The sequence below is a fragment of the Plectrocnemia conspersa genome, unplaced genomic scaffold (genome assembly GCF_051122295.1).
Source record: "Plectrocnemia conspersa isolate PC_06_02 unplaced genomic scaffold, ASM5112229v1 ptg000012l, whole genome shotgun sequence".
NCBI lineage: Eukaryota > Metazoa > Arthropoda > Insecta > Trichoptera > Polycentropodidae > Plectrocnemia > Plectrocnemia conspersa.
This window is the reverse complement of record NW_028277176.1, coordinates 15,865,961-15,888,546: the sequence shown is the minus strand read 5'-3', so window position 1 is coordinate 15,888,546 and position 22,586 is coordinate 15,865,961. Positions and strand designations below refer to the sequence as shown.

General features: G+C 29.2%; 1 protein-coding gene across 3 annotated transcripts in view; it reads left to right on the top strand.

Annotated features, from left to right (window-relative positions):
• The first annotated feature begins 9,671 nt into the window (after positions 1 to 9,671).
• Positions 9,672 to 22,586, top strand: part of LOC148228376 (protein qui-1) — a 171,159-nt gene continuing 158,244 nt past the window's right edge. For all 3 annotated transcript variants that reach the window (XM_088200422.1, XM_088200423.1, XM_088200424.1), the window contains exon 1: positions 9,672 to 9,734. The gene's annotated coding sequence lies outside the window, so the exon portion shown is untranslated. The remainder of the gene's footprint in view (positions 9,735 to 22,586) is intronic.

Below are 22,586 nucleotides of genomic sequence, written 5' to 3'. Positions count from 1 at the left end.
TACACAGACATTTATTATTTAATATGTTCTAATAAATCAATTCACATAACTTAAATTGCATTTTATTGACAATTTCCGAAGATCCGTCGCCTTCAAAGTCAGATTAAGGATTGTTGGCGTTTTAAGCACTAAATCAAAAATATTAATGTGTATATGTAGAGGGGGGAATATAATTGGGCATCCTGGAGCTACACTGGAAACAGATTGAAGTAGCGGCGTTGAGAGATGTGACGTCAAAATGACGGAAGTACCGGTCGGCGATCGGCTCTGTAACATTTAGAGATTTAGACTTTTATAACCATGTAACTATATAACCTTAAATACATATTCTGCAGCGACTTATCTGTGTCTCGTTGTCAAACCGTAGAACCACCGATTTGCTCAAGTTTAAGTTTTGCTTTATTAAAAGTAAAAAACTGAATTAACACTATCCTAATAAAAAATCAACAATATAAAACACAGTAATCTAAATATATTCCCTGCTACACATAAAAATATTTTGCTACACAGCGCAAAATTTATGATATGCTGGAAATAAACAGCCATTTTATGAGAAAAATAAAATCGCAGAGTTTAAATATTTTTAATGATATATTTATATTTTCTTAATAATATGCAAAGGTGCATAGCAATTGCTGCGCAGTCCAGATTTTTTGAATACGCATAAATTTCTATTATAACCTTTCTACGAAAGTATGTTAAACGTAAACTAATATCGCAGATAAATTCTAAAGAATCTAAGTCACAAGAAAAGCAACATCTAAAAATGGTTAGTTACTCCACATCAGTATTGTGTTTAGGTAGTCTAATAATACTATTCAAGCTTTATACCTGTCTATTGATATATAATTCAAAGATACTTACACCATTGTAATGGGCACAGCAACTTTTATCAAAATACCAGAAAAATTGAGATAGTTTTAAAAAAATAAAAAGGTAATATATAAGTTGAAGTATATATGTTAGCAATATCATTTTGCATCAAACCTTTGACTTTTATAGAACATATGATAACTTGTAGATAAAATCTGTAGTAGATCCATTAGGTTTGCAAACTTAGTTAAGTGATTTACCAGCAGATGTCAGCACAGGATAAAAAAAATATTATAAAATAGATTTCCCTGGAAATCATTTATTTTAATCTACCTATAATTACAGTTATCATATTATATATTAAATAAAAAACATACGTATATTTAATAAGATTATTTATTTGATATCAAACATAAACAGATTAAACAATTCATTAATAATAAAATTAATCAGTAAAATATTTTCGAATGAATGAGCAAATTCTCTCAATCAGCGGATTTTTTGTAAAACTACAAAAATACAATATAATTGAAACAACTACCGCAAAAGCCGGAACTGTATATTTCAACCCATTCTTTATTTTCCTCAAGAGGTCTTCTGCTGATTGACAATCTTTTTCAGTGAACCGTAGTTTCTTCCCCTTTTCAGCTTCTTCGTCGCTGTCGTCGCTAAAGCTTTGTTCTTCATTTTGATATTTATTTCTACATTTTGGACCATCTTTAAGCATTTTTATGTAATATATGTTCAACTTGTACGACCTCAACTTTCGTTTTTCAAAGAACAATTGATTTTATTATTTGTGTAACAAAACAACATAAAAACAAATATTTAAAATCTGACCTCAACTTTCGTTTTTCAAAGAATAGTGTAATTATCGTGATCTAGATTTATATGCTATTGTCACGCCCAAACATTATTTTGTCCTCATTCCACGCATTTTTTTTTCGTTTTTGATGATAAGACATTTTGAGAATATATGTACTTATTTTTTGGAGTACATTTTTTGGATAGCTCTAATATATACAATAAAAGGAAAAATAATGACAAATTTAAGTATGTTATTTACTTAGAAAGAAAAATAGTGTTTTAGATGTGGTTCAACATTTTTTGCTTAATAAACGTCGACTGTTAAATAGAATAAAAATAAACGAAATTGAATTGTAAGTATTTAATATGAAAATAAAATGATCTATGTTGAAGAGAGACAATGTCTATATTTATGTGACAAAATAAAGTCATTCAAGATGTTATATGTATATTGAAAAAGAATATTGCAGAACCACATCAAGATATTCAAATTAAGATAATCCGGAGAGGTATGAAACTCTCTCGGATGAAAAAAATAAAAACCTTCTGGCGTTACTAAAGTTTGTGAAACCTGAATACAGTTATTACTTCGAAGCAATTCTGGGTACATAATTTTACATAATATTACTGAGTACATAAGTTTACACACTTTGTATAATAAATCTTTTTCTTACATACCAATGTATTTTTCAAAACTTTTTTTATATAACAAGTCCTTAATGAATAAACTTGTGTCAATTGTAATTGTGATTATTTGAAAAAGAGAAAGCATAATATGCGTATTTCAAAGAGGAAATAATATCCCCCGGTGTACCACAGGGGTCCAAATTGGGACCATTGCTGTTTATATTATATATTAATGATAGAATTAATAATGTAAAAAAATATAAAATACAACTGTATGCGGACGACACTTATGTTAAATAAATTGTAGATAATTTAAGTAATGAATTCAGTATAATAGAAATATAGTTAAAAATAATGTACTTAAACTAAATGTATGTTTATTAATTATGAAGATATGTTACATAATAATATAAAAATAGTTATGGATATATCTATTATAGAAATAGTTGATAATATACTAAATATTTAGGAGTAATTGTAGATAAAAAATTAAATTTTATGGAACATTGTAATTACATATTAAAAAAAAAGATAAAAATAAATATATTATCCAGGATGAAAAATATGTTAAGTATAAACACCAAAAAATAATCAACTATTATTATATTGCCCCATTTTAATTATTGTGCAAAAATATTTTCTATACCTAATAAATTAGATAAAACGATGTTGCAAAAAATACAAAATAGAGCAATGAGAGTAGTTTAAAAAAATAGATTTAGTAGTTGTAGAAGTATGATCAATAGATTGGAATAGTTGGATGTTTAAGAAATATTGAATATCAATGTTTTAGTATTTATATATAAGTTAGAAAATAATATGTTACTATAGATATATGTACATAGATTTAATACTAGAAATAGAGATGATTTAAGGATAGTTAGGTATAAGAAAGCGAGTACGGCCAGGGGAATAATGTACGGAGGTGAGAATTTGTATAATAATGTTCCAAGGACAATCCGCAGAAATAAAAATGTAGCAGGTGTCCTAAATGGAATAAGGAAACATCTTCGTGAATTAGGAAATAAATGATAATATCAAGTCTTTTTTCGATTAAATTTGTTTAGTGTATAAACATTTAATTATATTAGCTGAATAAATTAATAAAATAAATAAATAAATCAATCACAATTGAGATATACTATTACTTGAGTCATTCTTAACTGCAAGTTACTGACAATTAACCACTAATTTTAATACAAAATAATGAAAATAAAAAGATAATATGTTAAAATTTTCTTTAATAAACTGCAGGAATGTAAGCACATAGGAATGACTTGAACAACAGACGTCATGGCTTGATTGATAGCTAGTATATTATGAAAATAGCTTACAGTTTCAGATTGTGTTGTAATACTATTTGCTTGTAGGTGTTATAGCACCTGCCATTTCCAACGGTATATTTATAAAAAATAATATGCAGAAATCACCTGGTCGACGCGGTGTCCAACGGCAACGTCAGGTTCTATTTCCGTACAAATTGCAAGGGTTATGGCAGCACGTGCTATGAATGAGAACGGAAGGCAGCCTTTCCCACTACCACAACCGCCATCACGTACAACAGCAGAATGCAACAGTGACACGTACGTTACGAGAAGTTAGTAGATGCGGAATTCCATCCGACACGTAGTCGAGTAATTGTGCTCCGAGTAATGAACAGACTTCGAAATCACTCTGATGTGTGTTGGAACCAGTGGATTAGTGGTCAGTCCTAACTAGAAATTCGAGAATAAATATAAGAAAATTGGAAAAATACTGTTTTATTTATTTATAAAGTTTAAGCATTTAAAAAAATCAAAAATTGGTGGTAGGAGAGGTGAATTTTAAATATGTTTTGTATCTCTGCTTAACGTATACTTTTATTACGTGCTAGAAAGAGAAATGATAAAAAGCAATACTATATTCTTTAGATGTTTTTATCATAATTTGGATTGAAATTTTTAATTGGTAAATTGGATATTAGATAATAATTTAAGAGTTTCATACAATTTATGGTAGCGATTGTAAGTGGTGGTTCATTTCTACTCCAGATTTTTTGTATATTTTTATTATAATTCTTTAACTAGAGCATTTGTTTTTTTAAATGTCGTATCTTGTAAAGACGTGAAGGGAAACAGATGCAAGCAGACTTATTAATTGTTTACTGGAGCGCGACATGTCGCGACATTGCCTCATTTTTGCTAAGTATACTATTTTGTAAATGTGTATAATTTTTGTAGTAAAAATATGAAATAATCTAATAGAATATTGTCCTTAATTTAAATTTACGAAATTAGTATTTTCATCAGTATTTTTTTTCACTGAATTGAAAATTGTTTCCGGATTGTTTTGAAATGCTTTTCAGCGTATCTTGTTTTTTTTAATATCAACTTGGACGAAAGGCATCATAGAAGTTTTAATTGATTTTAAAACACTCGTCCGAACCAATGCTAAATTATACCGCTTGTTTTTATAATTAATACCATTTGCTGTAGAGCTTCAGCTTTAGAGATAAAATTTTAGATAATAAATAAAAACGTGACGTTATTATTTTTTATCTAAAATTGTTATATATTTACGTTTGATTTTTATTTTTATTTAAACCTGGATAAAACATGATTAAGAGTTCAATTTGTGTAACGGATTTTAACGCAAAACACATTTTTTTATAATTTTATTGGGAAGATCATTTTTACTATTGTAGCAGTGTATAAGATATTTTATTATTAAAATTACGTGTCTTTTCTCGCTGTACTGAATTATGTGATTTTCAAGTCATATCGAAGAACGGGTTGAACTCTTGAGATTCAAGTGACTGCTTAGTTGAAAAATCGACCGATTTATTTCAAGTCGAAAAAAATATTCGAAATCGAAAACGAAGTGGTAGCTCTAGACGATTTTTTTTGTTTAAGTATCTAGATAAAGTTTAAGTTTATACACCTTTGAAAATTAAAGAAAGTCCAAAATCCATTGCAGTTCTCAATTGTCTAGATCAAACTTCTTGTTTTTTTACTAATACAGATATTATTATTATTTATTCTTTAGCGTGTGTAACTGCTTAACGCCATATTCTTAATCGGTTAATTTTGTGACCCTTCACCTTTTGTTGCAAAATGAAGTTTATTGCTTTTGATGCAAGTGCTTTGGAATACAAAAATTCCGAAAATTCTGATATTACTTAAAAACGATGGTCTTGATAAGACATTCTGGTTTCTCGAAAATATAACCGATTCGAGTGGTAGAGAAAATCGTAAACAATTTTTTTGTCATTCAAATACTTCCGACCTCTATTAAAAGTTTCTAAGAAAGCATGCATATTTTAAAACATCTGGCAAGGATTCACCCTTTTCTGGTAAAAAAATAAAGCGACTGTAAAACATTTAATAATATTCGCGCAAATTTTATTTTTAACAAAAAAGGCTCTATGAAAATTCTTGAGAAATCAGAAAATTTTTAAAGAAATAAAATTTTTTAAGAAGAAACACTGGCTTAAACTTTTTTAGTTTTATGTCTCTTTCAACGAGGCTTTCGCAACTAATTTGAAGGCAACGATTATTGGTTTTTCTGACATATATAAAAGCTTATTATATACAATTTTTTTGTTTTGATAAAATTTTTCGTGTGAAGCGTAAACAAATGTAAACTATTTATAAGTTTTTATTACATTATATACCACACAATCATTTATCAACGTTGTTTTATTTTTAAAAGCCAAACGCATTATAATAACTTGTTTATTATTATAAATAAATATCTTTACATATGAATTATTTACTATTATAATCACGTTGTGTGATTGTTTTTAACTATGCTATATAATATATCATGTATTATGCGATATTTGCTCATATGCGCTTGCTCTTATCAAGTATTGCAATTTTAATTACTTTAGATAACAATATACGATGGTAAAGTACAAATGTGACGAATTTGTTATCATTTATGTAAATAAAGTAAAAAAATATTTCTGTTTGCTTATTAATAATAGCCGAGACAAATTAGGAATTTGTAGAAAATATATTTGAATTATTGCTTAATTAAATGTTCACAAACTGTGTATAGGTTATATGGCTAATTTAGATATGTTGATGCATGTGTTTATCTTTATATGATATTGTTTATTTTTATGAGTCTGGACACGTGTTAAAACATTTTTTGTAGAAAACTAAGCGTAACGATGATAAATGGGATTTGGGCAAAGTTCAGAATAAAACAGGCATTAGGGTACATTTATGTGTCTAAGTATCATATATACGCACGCATAAAAAACGAAAGGTAATAAAAGGTAAGTAGAATTTTTCATGTTGCTATCTAAGTTTAAAATAATGTTGTTTTCTTACTTTTTATCACTCCTCTCCAATTAACTTTCCTCCTAAATGTGCTAGATTAGTGCTGTCCAAATTTAGGTAACTCAAAGTATGCCTTTAAAATATTGGTGCAACTTTGAAGCTTATCTTTAAGTTACTTCTAAGATCTGGTAGTAAAAGTTATTTATTTAATTAATACTAAACGATGTTTTGTAATAGGAACATTAAAAAGAGCAAGACAAAATTTTCATACATATATGTTTGTAATACATGATATTCTATCTAAGAAGCCGTTAAGGTCATATAAATGATTTTTTTTATATATTTCAAGAAATAGGCAAGCTTCTTAGGCCGCGTAGCAAAAATACTTTTTTTGCAGGTATATAATAAACCACTTCTGCATTTCTTATGCATGAGATTTGTAAATACACAAATATTATATCATATGAATTTAACAGAAATGTAAATTCAACTTTAATTGTATGCAAATAAAATTTTTTTTGGCTTGTGGTCCGCGTGTTTGACATGTCTGATCTAAATTTTACGATAGGAAAAATACCGCCACGCTTGACCATCGCTTGTGTATTTGTGTACGAGAAAATTTATCGTTTATTTACTTACACATTTGTGTATAATAACAAGTCCTCGTTTACGGCTTGTGTAAGAGCATTTAATCGTATGTGTAAATATGAGGAGGTTCGTAAACATGAACGACCGTCTTTTCATGTTAACACGTTATGATTTTTCAGTCGAATAACGAGGTAATTAAATTACTTTAACAAATTACCGCATGATTAAAATATATTTGTATTATATTCTATAATTTTTTCCTCTTCATTATTCGCATTATCACTTCAGTTTAATTCTGAACGAAACGCGTAAAAAGTAGAATAATTTTACAAACAATATATTTTTAGTAAAAAGTTTTTATCGTAATAATTTGATATTTTAATTAATAATTTATACCATTAGAAAAATTGAATCATGTAAAATTTGTGAAATCATAATTGTCTGCGTCTATCAGAATCCAGTCGACTCTGAATTATGACTTAAACTCTGGATCTCAATTTCGTAGCAAGATCAGATGTGAAGTGGGAAGCGGCCGCTTCCATCGCTGCAAGAAGAACTACCTCCTGACACTCGCTGCAGACAGCCACAAGGATCATCCACGGGCATCATCACCTGCGTCAGCTTGGAGGAAACGTCTCGCCGATAATTGTCCGTCGCACTCATGTAAATATTGCAATAAAAAGTCTTGCTAGATTTCATATTGGGTCTCATTGGCTACGAGCTCAATCACCCCTAGGGCCTCAAGCCTAAACATATTTTTTTTTACAGAATTAGAATATAAGAAAATATATTCATTAAAATTAAGTAGAAGTTGCTGATTTATAACATTTTCTAGTTTTACAAAAGGAAATTAAATATATAAAGAAAGACTAGTAGTAATAAAAAACATTAGATAAATTATGCAAAAACCTTTTATAAAATAATATAGAATCATTAAACTTTAGACTACTTTAAACTATTTACTAAACTAGAGGAACCTACAATTAGCAAAAAAATAAATTTATTAAATGCCTAAGGAATAAGGGTTAGGCATTTTATGTTTATATTAAAATTTAAGTTTGATCTTGTCATAATCATATTTTTTTGGGATTAGTTGATTATTATGCTATGTTCTCGCGTAATATTTTCATAGTAATTTTCGGTATGTTTATGGCAATGTACTTTAATTGTTGATATTAAAATTTACTATGTTATTATAAAAAAGTGTTACATATTATTTTTATCTATTTATTTTGAATAACGAGTTATTTAAAAATTAATCTCTGATCTATCTTAAGGCCAAATATAAATATATTTCAAATAATGAAATAAACAAAAGCTAGTAATCGATATATTATATAATCGGAGTCAGTGTGTTTTTGATCTAAATATTAACGCTTAAATATATTAAAATCGTGAATATTAACGCCATACATGCCATATGCATATACTCAGCAAATAATGGTTACTAATGTAATGTATAAAACACATTGCTATACATGAGTTTAATGAGTAAATAAACATTGAAAAATGGGGCTATTGAAAATCAACATGGAAAGAATTATATTCAGGGCTAATTAATAATAATCTTTTCGACCTCCTGTGCAACACAATCGGGTGTGACAAACAGGGCTAATTAGCTAAGTACAGCCACAGTCACAGAAGTACAATAAATGATAAGATCCGATATCATCCCGAATAAAGCCCCAGGCTATGACTTAATCACTTGAAGGAGCTATCAAGAAAAGCTGCAGTACAGGTCACTAAAATCCTTAACGCAGTATTTCGACTCAAATATGTACCACAACTGTGGGAGATCGCGGAAGCAATCATGATCCCTAAGCCAGAAAAACCGCCGAATGTACTCACATCACACATGCCAATATCAGTGCTACCAGTGCTCTCCAAATTGTTCGAAAAAAATTTTCTCAAAAGATTAACACTCATATGTTGTCCGTTTCCTCGACTACGTTGAAAACCAAACGAGAAGACTCAATAATGAAGCCACATTAACTTGTTGAGTGATTTGAGACCCAAAGAAAAGTTTGACATGGATCAATGTGTTTCACAACATAATATAATATATACAAAAAATATTACTTATTAACTGCGTTGACAGTTTGATCGTAACAGGAAAAAAAATTAACTAAGTCGGCGAGATTTTTAATGTTGTACGTGATTGCGTTTCGAAAATTCACTATAGAATCTGAACGGTCTTTAACTACATATTTACAAGAAATATTATTAGTTTTCCAAAAACTTTTCTGTTCTAAACAAAGAATAAATTACACCAGGTTTCAATAAAATTAAAAGAATGTTTGTGTTCCTGCAACGGAAAGTGAAAATGTGCATGACGGCGGTGGTGGGGAGGTGGAAAGCGGCAGGGCGCACCGCACGGGGGCCTCGGTCTCCCGGGCGCAGGTCGGCATGGATTTTCCGGGGCCGGCCGGCTTGCGAGCTATGTGCGGCTTGCAGTCGTGTGCGTAGCCGTGTGTCGGTGAGTCAGTCAGTGCTCGTAGCCGTCATGAGCGCGCCGCGCGCTCGCGTCGCTGAAACCCGACAGCGCGCTTTTTGAACCAAAACACTCGCAGTGCGGCCATGACCGCCGCCGCAGACGCATAGTTGTACCCCTTCTCGTCGCTGGCGCGCACGGTGAGCATTTTTATTTTTGCTTTATTATTATTATTTTATGCGGTTTCGTACAAATAGGTCCCCAATTTTCGTGTTCATTATGAATGTTTTAAATTAAAGTTTTTATAGTAAAGCGGAAATTTTGAGTAACAAGATATATACGCATATATAACAAAGTATTTTGTACGTTTTTCTTTGTAGTAAATAATAATTAGTAAGCTTGTCCGCGATGTAGTGCACTTCTTCTCGTGTTGCAATCAAGTTTTTATGTTTATCAATGTTAGGGGAAATTCAAACACACAGAAAGTTTACATTTTTCTTCAAAATAATGTATTTGTAGTTTTTAAAATAATTCGATTATTAAATCAAATCAAAAAACATGTAGCTATAAAATATGCGCATGAGGAGATAATACCGAGATTTCACTTCAGATGATGAATCCATCTGAAGAGAAATGAAAAAGCGCGATATGCGAGCCCTTCTATCTTGCAAAAAGTACCGTAATGGAATCTATTCAAAACACAAATTGTGTCAGTTATACGCTGTTTTCATATTTATCCGACATTTTTTTAAATTAACTATTAAATTTTACGCTTCTTCCATAATTTAAATTCCATTCCATTTATTATCGTCTTCAACTGGTTTTTACGTTTTTTAATATATGAAGAATGTTATTGAATCGTGAGATTTTGCACTCAAATATCTAGTGATATGTTTTTTTATTACATAAGAATGTTATTATTATTACTGTGGCAAAAAAGTTATTTGACTTCTCTACGTAGGTGCATCTTTATATTTATTTTTATTGTTTCTAATGCCTGAACATTTTTAAGTAGTGAGCCTATGGCAAAACCGATTAGAATAACTAAAAAAACATAGGGGCTCAATATAATATATGGTATTATTTCCTCATTTCAAACTTGAATATGTTTTTCTAGAAATTGAGCTCAATTAAAAGTTGTTGTGTTAATTGCATTGACACTATATAAAGATATGTTTCATGTACGATTTTTTGATAATTTACATAGCAATAATATTTTGAAATTTCGACCACCAATGTTGGTTCATCATCTGGGTCTTAAATTTATTCTTCGACAAAGAATTTTGGCTACATCGGATTTTTTCGTTCTCGCGACTGTTCTATATTTTTCTCGTTTGTAGAAAAACATGCAGATTTTATAGACTGTTTCAGTACATGGCGAAAGTAACGGTAATGATAATATTTCTGCTTGGTGGTACGAAGTTTCGTATGATGTATAATATTATACTGCGAGTGATACAGCGGAATAGTGTGATATAATTCTGTTGCCCGCGTTGTCATGGTCGAATTAGATATTAGAAAATATAGATGCAATACAATTTTATTTCTTTGGCAAAACAATGTAGCTTGCCAATACTGGTTTGTTACACTTGCTTACGTATACTGTTCTTCTAAAACTAAATTAAGCACTTGCTTATATATAAATAAATATCTTTATTTTATGCTGGGGCTAATAATCATATTTTAATTATCTCTTAATATATTGTGTCATTGTTACGAATTAAATCAGACTGTGGGTATCATAACACTTTGGTAAAAAATAATAAATCCTTTAATACTGTTGCAGTATTCTTTTCTAACGCAATTTGTACAATTGACCGCGTTGTCATGGTTACGAATTACATCACTTGTAAACGTGCGGTGTACTGATGCTCTTGTACATGTTATAACCGACACAAAAATGAATTGATTCGTATAATAGCGAAGTGTGACATTACAACTTCACAAGATATTTGCATTTGAAGTATAATTCGTTTTGTTTTCTACCAACATTCACAAAATTGCTTTGTAAAAATACATGATTATTCTTAAGTATTTGTACATTTTTTCTTATCTCTTAATTAAATATAAAATAGCGTTTTAAGACTAATATGATAAACTAAATCGGAATATATATTTTCTTGAGTGTGTTTGACTTTAATTTATAAAAGTCTAATTTAGCGAGACTAAAAATTATTAGAAAAATATTCTATATTGCTTTTACGCCATCTCTTATATTCCATATTAGTTTTTACTATGGAATTAAAACTAATATTTTAGTAGTGTTATAATTGTGGCCTTTAATGAACGTCTGGTCTTATTAATATCGAATTTTGATTAATTTTAATAAATCTCTTTGAGAAATACTTATTATAATCTAATCACAATCACGTCAAAAAATACTTATTTCTCAATTGAAAATTTTGTCCCTATTTTAATATATAATTTGAATATTGCTTTCACATCTTCTTTGAAAAGCACCATTCTAATTTTCATAAGATACGTATTTTATATAGATGAGTTATATGTGATATTCTATAAAAAATCCCTTTTTTCTTACGTTTTATTTTTTTCTGTAACGTCAAGTAAAACCAATAAATATTAACGTGGTTCGTTTGATTTGTTATCTTCGTCAGCTAATTTCTCTGCTTTCTGATATAATAAGGCTGCCACTAAATTTAGTTGAGTTGGATGATTGTGAGATTTTGCATTAAGATATACGTTATTTCTATTATAGACGTAAAAGTAAAATAATGTAACAATAGGATCGAGTTAATGATATTGAAAAAGTAATGAATTGGTTTTATTTGTATTTCATTTTTATTTATTTATAGTAAATCTTCCGTTGCAAAATCACAGGCGCTAGCCTAATGCGTTACAATGAAAAAAATCAATCAATAATTATTAAGCGAGTACTGAGAAATCAGACAGAAATCAATGACATATATTTAATTAATTATGAACTATTATTAGAGCTATCAATATATGTATGTCACTATGCACGATTTAGCTCAATTTTATGTTAATTATACATATATCACGATATATATTCCTAATATTATGATTAAACAGTTTTTTGAGCTATCTATTTTTTAACAATTTTATATGCACGTGCTTATTTATATACACGTATATTTTAACATTTTTTCTAAAATTTTCATCTGAGTTCAAATCGATTTTTTTGGGATTTCTTACACTCTAATCATTACGTCTGATCTTTTTGAAGACTCGGCACAACGCAAATATCTTTGCTACTTATCTTCCCAATATGATAAAAGCCCAAAACTCATTTTCACTTTTTCATTGAAATTTTCAAGAAAAAATGTAATGCGTAATCAAGTTTATAAAATATATTTTCTCAAATTCAGAATTTTATTTTATTTTTTCCTTTCAACGTAACAGGTTGATTTATTTCTCTGAATTGACATTATATTTTATTTATATTCTATATAGTACATGTATAATTATAAGTATACGGAAAATTTAAAACTAATATACTAAAAATTCTTTTAAGTATCTATATGCTTAAGTATGCTTACAAAATACATTTATATTTAAACTTTATATTGATTCGCTCTTTAATTATGCTTCTTTACATTAAAACGAAAATAAATAACATTACAGTTTTTTATAATAAAAATTTGCGTATAAATGTAAATCTTGCACTATGTTATATCAAATATGCTTTAAAAATTGTAAGAGAAAAATAAATATCTAGTTTCTCAAATAAGATACAGTATACACAAAGATAGGATTTGAATTTCAAATACTAAAATGCCATACCTTATATCTAAGTTTAAACTGACAAGTTTACAAGGATAATATTGGTAGTATAAGCTGAAATATATAACATGCACTTGTGTTTATTTAAAATATAAAAATTAAGTAACATAGTGAGTTTGACACTAAACATCAACTGTAATTTCATTGTTTTATTATTTAACGTGATACGTTACCGAATATGTTTTATTATTTAACGTTGAATATTGAAATGGCATAAACAATGATATTCTGGATTTCATACAATACATAGCGATTGATCTGAAAATCGCTCAAACAATGGATGTATTGTTTCAATAAATAAACAAATAAATTAAAATATTATTCCATGTCTTTCCTTGGTTTATGGAAAATATTAAAATTGTTGTAAATTTTTTAAAACATTGTTGGAAGCTGTTATAAATAAGAGCCACAAGTAAATTGAAGATATTAGACGGAGGTTTACTCAAGCAGTATATTGTGCTTACCTGTTTCAGCAGAGACTCTTGAGAATTGTTTCCTTAATTACCTAACTGTGTTCGTGTGTGGTATTTAATAGCACGTATTTATCATGTTTATCGTATACATAACACACTTAAGATTACACCCATGATAAATTATATAATAATATTATATAAAGCATGTACTAAATACAATATAGAAAAATATACATATTTTAAAAGCTCTTTCTATCGACGATTTGCGTCGCAGATCGTGGAACTTAGATCCTTAGTCAACTATCTGATTCTATTAAGCAAAACCTTCGAAATTTACGTATATTTTTATTAACTCTTTAAATGTATGGTAAATTATTAAATGAACAAATTAAAAAACATCATGCTGTGAAAATTTGTTTTCAATTATGTAAAACATTATTTTTTTGTCACATACCCTTTAGCTTTCAATACTGATAAAACACAGAAATGCGTAGAATTAATGAACGATTAAACGAGTTTGTGGTCTAATTCGTCATGGCATAATCTTTCGATCACTTCTATACATTTTTGATTACTCGTTGGGTACTTCAATCGATTTTTTGTTCACATATGGCCCAAAGATATTCTATTGGTTAAATAGAACTTATTCTAATATTATTTTAAACATTTCACTTTATATTCTGAAATATTTAATCAAAATAATATTTGTACCCATTTTCTTAAAATATTTAGTGCATTTAAATCAATAAAAAGCAGAAATATCCATGTTACAGTCCATATATGAACATACATGTCTTTCATCGTAGGGATGGAAAAATCCAGAACAAAATTATTATCTATCGTCTCCACCATTCCCTCGTTGAACTGGATACCTTCCATTCCGAAATTTAAGAAGCACCCCCAGATCATTCGGCTCTTTAGATTTCGCACAGTATTTTGAAGACATTTTGGCTGTAACTTTCGCCACATCGAATACGAACGTAGTGCAACTCATCTGATTAGTATACATTATATGTTTTTAAAGTATTTAAACTGATGATTGGGTGTATTTTATTGACTGTAAATTTTGTCTTGTCAATAATCTAATTGTCAAATACACAATTATATCGATTTCTTACTATTTACTGTTAAATTTTCTATTCCAAAAAATTATAACTTACTCCTAAGTGAGTGATAGAAAATTTAAAAATCTAACTATGGATTACGAATGTATATTATTCTTCTTATGACATCTAAAAGTAATGCGTTTTTGAACACTTCTCTATTTTTTCGTCTTAAGATCGAATAGTCTGACTTTCAGCTATATAGACGCCAGAAATGCTGGTAACAGTATATTTTATAAGCAAATATAGAGAAATGTAGACACTGTTATAAGGCGGTGGATTTTAAATAATAGGCATAGTTTGCGTTTGCGTGTCAAGTTGTATTATTGTCGTCTGCGATTTTGCGGAGCAGCTGTTATTTATCGTGATAATGCTAAATGATCCAATAATGTGTTTCGTGCCCACGCAGTGTTCTAACTAGAGATTGCAATAATACCGAAATTTTCCATATCGGTATTACCGAGAGTTACAGTTAATACTGGTATTAACTATCTTTTTTTTATTTGCATATCAAATACCTCTTGTATGATTCACTATATTTATTGATTAAGAAAACCAAAGCATTCGAATTGACTCGATATATTTAATATTTTAATTACAAATTATTTCAATTAAAAGACTTTTTCGAAAATACGGGCTCCAAATATTTTTTCTTTTGGAATGATAAATCTTGGACAACATCGTCTTTAATCGATCGTTTCTGAATGCCTCCTATTTTTTATACCATGGAACAAAGCACCACAATTTAGTCTCATAGAATTTGGCGATTTTTTTTAAAAATCATTGATGTACATTTTTAAAATAAATTATATGTATTTAAAGAATTTGAAACTTTTTTGCGTACTCTCAATGATTTAAGGCAATAAAAAGCAATAATATTTGGTTGTTACTACAATAAACAATAAAATTATATTTTTTATATTTATTAATTTTATAATATCGCGGTATCGGTAATAACGGTATTGCAGTCCCTAGTCCTGACTCGTCTCTGCTCGTTCCTCTTCTGCGCCACTGCTTCTGTGACTAAATGTCACATATTTTATAAAACTGGTTTGGGATAGTTTTGGCGAATCACAGATAAGGATGTTTGCAGACCAATTGCATCGTTTCTTGGACACGCCCGCAAAATTTGTTTACACCATAAAAGAAAAACGGTCTAGATGGTCACTCTGGTAAAACGTAACTAAGGGTAGAAAACAATAGCATTTTGTGCAGGGACGTATTCTCTATTTCGCATGCATCCTTTCCAAACAAAGAGTAATTTTTTCTGCGGTACTTATGGGTAATATCTGGATGAATGTATTTTTTTATAATATACAGTACATATGTATTAGATGTGATATGTTGTGTGTGACTTACGATACTTATGATTTTTCTTTTCGTTAGTTCGAAATGGTAGTTAGAATGACCTCAAAATTATAACAATTTGTGCAGGTGGTTAAAAACATTACAGTATTACACTTTTAAGCCAACGAATAATTAATAAAATATTTTAAAGTATTTGCATAGTAATTCTCTGTAAATGAAAGTTAATACGAATTTCCCGATAGAGGCCGAATGTAATCATCCCTTTAATACATTTTTATTATAAATAATTCCATTACGACTGCGAAATTTCTTAAGAATTATTTTTGTATACACATTATAACGGGAGCCTTTGAATAGAATACCGTTTAAGATTCGTAGGAATTGTGAGAAAAAAGTTTCGGTCGGCAAAAGAATTATGAAAGGAATTGCTAAAGAAAACATGAAAGGAACTCCTCTTACGTTGCTAATCTGAGATAACGTGAAATATGTGCGCAAGCTAAAATACAATATAATGTGTTGATGTTACGTTATTTAAACCCTGCAGAGCCAATCAGCTTTAGTTAATAATATATTAATAGTCATTTTTAGGCATCATTTTATTTAAATATTGCATAAGAATATAAAGCTTAAATTACACGTAAGACGTGCAACATAATATAGTTTTAAAAAGTAGAACGGAGGGAAAATGCATCTATCAATATTTGTGTTCTTTAAAAGGTTTTTCAAGTGTGCTACACACAAGAGCTAAGCACTTTTCTTGGGGTCGATAAATCTTCGGATGCTGTTAAAGACTTTACTACTAGAACTAAAATGACTTAGCTTAAATACAGGTTGATCCACTTTTAATAAATGGAGAAAACTAAAGCTAATTAAAAGTTCTTATAAATTTATTATCGGAGATGTGCGTAAAATAAAATTCATTTCAACAAAATGGCAAAACATCTTATACAAACTAATACATTTTGAAAGTCAGTCTCATTGCTCCTGCAAAGTCAGTCACACGTATATTTGCTCTAATTCTCAAGTCATCATTATTTCCTGATCTTTGGGAATGAACAAAAGTCAGCTCTTATTAAATTGTCTTCAATCACCAACAATATAGGTTTCGTCCCACTTGTTCCACTGTTACTAACCTTTTATTGTTCACCAAAACAGAGACCTAATCTCGTAATACAGGATTTCAAGTAGACGTCGTATATATGGATTTTGAGAAGGCTTTTGACAAGGTTTGTCATGGGTTATTATTAAATAGATTGTCGGACATCGGTTGCTCTGATGATTTAACTCGGTTATTCTCGAGTTGTTTAAGAGACAGTTTATAATACATGGTGGCCCATTGTCAAAAAAGTATTTCACCCCTTCGGGGTTTTCTCAAGTGTTCAACCTGAGCCCTCTGTTCTTCACGTTATTTATTATTGACATAAATACGCAGTTACAAATTACATTTTTTTCTGTGTGTAGATGATTTAAAATTATTTAAATTCATTCGATCTGTTGCAAATTTATTCTATAGTGTAATTTTCTCGATGTCATTCTTCATCAGTTTATTCATACAATCTTGATGGCAACATTTTGGCTAGAAAACTTCCACTAGAGATCTTTCTACACTTAAACGACGTCTGCGATAAATCTTTCAAGATACTCGACTTTCTCGTATTTTTTGATTTTTTAAACGTAATCATTTAGCTTTGATGAAAATATATTATATACAATAAACTATTATTAAACTCTCGAAAATATTTTTTTTCGAAATATTATATTTATATTTAGTAAATAAATAATATATGTATATATATATACATATATTTGTTTTTTTTTATTATATTTTTTATGCAAAAAAGAGATAAAAACTGATCGAATAATTGAATAATATTTTATATTCAAGATAATAACAATCACGAGTATGAATAAGACTCGCTCTTAGTCAACAGATAAAATGTGTTAATGTTGTTATTTTTGTAATATATACATACATTTTTTAATTTTATTTCAACAATTTTAATTAACGAGGAAAATAATGTCAACGAACCATTCCACAGTTTTAAGATAAAGTTATACCCAAAGAGATCAAGAGTTGTCTCGACCTTGCGAATACCACTTTACTGTGTTGTTTGCTTTAAGTTTATATTTATGTGTGAATTTTGGTTAGCATAATCACAATTTGTTACGCGTTGAATGTGTTTTTTTAAAAGAATTCTTTAGTGAGATTTCGTTTTCTGTGCTATATATATAATATAATGACATAGTATAAGCAATTGCCTATGTACATATTTTATAAGCCAATAAATTGTAGTATAAAATGACATGCGTTAGCCCAATGCGTTACAACGTGGTAAATATAATCAACAGTAAGTAGTTAGAAATCAGTCTGTAAATCAGTGATATGTATTCTCTTAATTGTATGCTGTAATAATAGTTTATAATGACGCAAGATTTTATTTTTAATTATTTATTACTGAGATTAGGAAAATCTAGAAAAACCTTATATGTGATAATAGATCAGATTTTTTATTATATAATATTCACTAATTCCAATCTCCCACAAATAATAATTGTACGCAAGAGTCCTTGAAGTGCTCATGCTAATTCTTCAAAATATGCGTAAGCGTATTTTTAAGTGACTTACCTCATCAAGTCCAGAGTTGTAAACAATGTATGCTTTTCCGGCTTGCTATGTCTCGGTGGATGCTTGCTTCAAGTTCAGAGGAACTTTCGTGTGTCCCAATTTGTAATTTAGTGCAGATGTATTTAATTGAATTAATTGTCAAAATGCTCATTTCTCTCTTTCTACTTTCGATGTTTGTCAATCAATTTGACGATTTGCTGGTGGAATCAGATTTGTTATTGTCTGTTATCCTTTTTTAGCTGTTCAAACTACAATCGTTACGTTTTGTGAACAGCTGATATATTTTTTAAAATCTAACTTGATAGGTTTCACTAATGCCTCAAGATGGCCATACACTTCATCTAGATCTCCGATCGTCACGTGCATCAGCATAACGAATATACTTGTGTGGCGCAAGTAAAAATAGTAATAATGATTTTGCGATTTGCGACAAATCTTTTCTGACAGTCAAGTGGTGTGTTTTCGACGATACATATGAGAAGAAATGCCGTGTTATCTTGCTTTTTTATGATAAGCCACTTTTACTGAAACATGAGTGTGTTTGATCTTCTATAAATGTAACCATTGCAATTGCTTCACGATTACTACAAAAATATTAGCTATATGTTAGGCAAAACAAAGCTCATTGCATCGACGAGTACAATAGATTGTTTAATAATACTAACGATTGTAGAAGTTTTGTTTAGTGTGTATGTGCTATGTCATGGGTATTGTATTTAACGATATCTTTTGAGGGTTTATTCCTGAAGTGGCTTTGTTTAAATGACGATTTAAATTGTGGAATATTGTACAATAGAATCCCCTATGTAATATTGATTTTAATAACTTTTTCGGTATATAAGAAATATTAAAACGCAATACGATTATTATAAAATTTACTTCAGAATATCAGTTAAAATTATCTGATAAAAATATTTTGTTTAATGTATGCACTTATGATTTATGTAACATTTAAAATGTTTCCTTATTATTATGGACAATATATTATATATGTATATTAAAATAGATAGTTTTTTATCGTCGGTATGTCAGAATAGATTGTCAGATTTTTAGCTAACTGTCTTAAAAATCTATAAAACTGTTCCTAAATATATTGATTTTAGTCTGTAAAATATATGATATAAAAAAACATATCCACTGAATTCTTCGGACGCTTTAAAATCATTTTAATCGTTACATTAATAACAAATTTATTGCCCAAAAATAAATTATTAGAAAACAATTATATTGAACTTAAAACAAATTATTTCACTTTGAATAAATACTTTGCACTGATGTTTTACTACTGGTATACATTTCGTAATTAAATAAAACGTTGAGAACAACGTTGATAACAGATAAATATGTAGATACTACGTCAAAAATATCTGTTTCAAAGTATAAAATATTATATTCAAGTTTGAGTTTACAAAATGCATACTGTCAAATTTTTAGTGCAGAGTATTAAAATTTATATTTGTGTGTACAAAGTGCATCAAATTAAAATGTTAAATATTTTTTTTTATGTTATATATAATACATTGTAAATAGTTCTTTAATAACTTGGATTAACGATAAGAAAAATAAGCAATTAAATATTATAAAATATTTAACTTCACAAAACTATTAAAGTATCTTGGTAAGGTAGTGGAATGAATATGCAATAGCTAGAAACTTAGTATAAAGCATATTATGAAGATATGATAAAGAGATGATAGTATGAAAGCTGTAAAGGAATTAATCAAATGTAAGAATAAAGTCATGCATTTTTTTTAATGGTAATAGAGAATATCAGTAAATGAGCTGTAAATAAAATAAGGAATATAAAAGGAACAATTAATAATGAAATATGTAGAAATATTTTAATTAAATATTGTACTACACAGATTGTGTTAATTGTAGCAATATAAAAGTTAGTAAAACGTCACAAGAAAATGTCGAGGAATGAGACCAATAAATTAGATACCAATAACAGAAATCTAAAATAGGTGGCGAACCATTAGCTAAGAGGCTTTATCGAAAAAATTGAAGAACTGACACCAGTTCAATCAGAATTTCGAGAGAAGCACTCATAGGAGATAATTGGAGAGAATAAACGGACGATAAAAATAAAATAATTGATGCGGTGCTTCTAGATTTTAAAAGGGCATTTGAAACAATTTAAAGAAAGAGAATGAAATGAGATGAAATGAAAGAATGACATAGATTGAAAGTATTTAAAAGGTTTAAAGACTTTTTAATTAGTAGAAAGAAAAAATTAATGTAAAGTAATATGAATAAAACTGTTATGGTTAGGTTGAAGTATCTAATGAATATATTTTAATTGAAAGTGATTTAGTGTATTACTTAGCTTATAAAATAAATAAATAAATTATTTCCAATCATCTTGTACAATATTGTAGTAGAATAGAATGGTAATAAAAATAATAACAAGCTTATATGAGCAGCTATGTTATTTTTATGTAGCCATCATTTATAGCTTGAAAGTGAATCAATATTATTGTTTTATTTTTTATTTAGCTCGAAAGCAATCTCTCCGATTGCACTGGTAGGAAATAGCAATTTTTAAACATTTAAGCTACCTAACCGAAAGTAACAAAGTTTCAACTGCACTTTGCGCGAAAGTTTCCAGACAAATTTGAGCGTATAACTTAAAAATAGAAAATCGTCTCTCGAAAACGGCGTGTTTAAGTACTGTATAACGATTTACTTACAGTGTGTAACGATTTAATCTCATGACTACATAGCACGATATTATGTAGTTCATAATATATATGCAAACCTTCATTACTTTGAATCGCTATCTTTCTGAAGGTCCGAGTCCCTCTCAGGACCACTCCGCATTATATAATCGGGGAAAATTATGATTCTCCACCTGATATTAAAATTGTTTAGAACCACCAGGGTTTTCCGTTGTTATCTTGGTGCTAACTTGTAAGTGCGAGGAATATTTGGGAAACAAAGGGAGGCTGCGGGATTATCTCCGGCCTGGGCCATTGTGTCCCAAAATTCGAACGCGATGCGGCGGCTAACTTATTTATTTCGTTCAAGTTTCGGAATGCGGAACGTGTTCGGCCTGCTTTACAATGGTCGATTTTAATTTAGCCTATACGATGTATAATATTTTTTATTTTGTTTTTTATATTTCAGCATTTTTAATGAGGCTATAGCATTAAATACACACACATGCCTTATTAAAAATGCTGAAATATAAAAATCAAAATAAAAATATATATATCTCCACCATGAATTTTCCGCAACTGATTCGTGACCATGGCTGAAGCATCACAGCCGAAATATCGAAAAGTAAGTTTTAATCGCGACAAATCCCGAGAATTATTTTATAAATTTCAATAATATTATTATTTGCGAACCTATAAAAAAAACATATATGTATATACATGTACGTATATATCATATGTATACTTTTCCTTATTATATATTTATATAAAATGATATATACATGATTAAACATAATCGGTAAAGTGATGGACGTATACAACAAAGCATACACATTTTACGGATAAAATTTAGGTGTCAGTATCGGGCGACGGGGTCTAATGCAAAAGGTCAATTGAAAATAACGTATCAAACATGTTTCGAAGCGTGAGTCTCTTTGTTCTGGGCAACAGTCCACCATACGCTGGTGCAAGGGACCTTTTTTGGGTTAAATCTTAAACTCTTAAGGGACCTCTCGGGCTAGCGCAAGGCACTACCTAGTAGGGTGACGCAAGCAGTCTAAAGCGCTCGGCCTCTTCTGTGGTCTGAGGCAGCATAAACATCTCCCCGTAGACCCGGGGTGATGTTGTTACGAGGATATACGCAATGTAGGGAAATGCAATGCCAGCCAGCCAGCGGGAG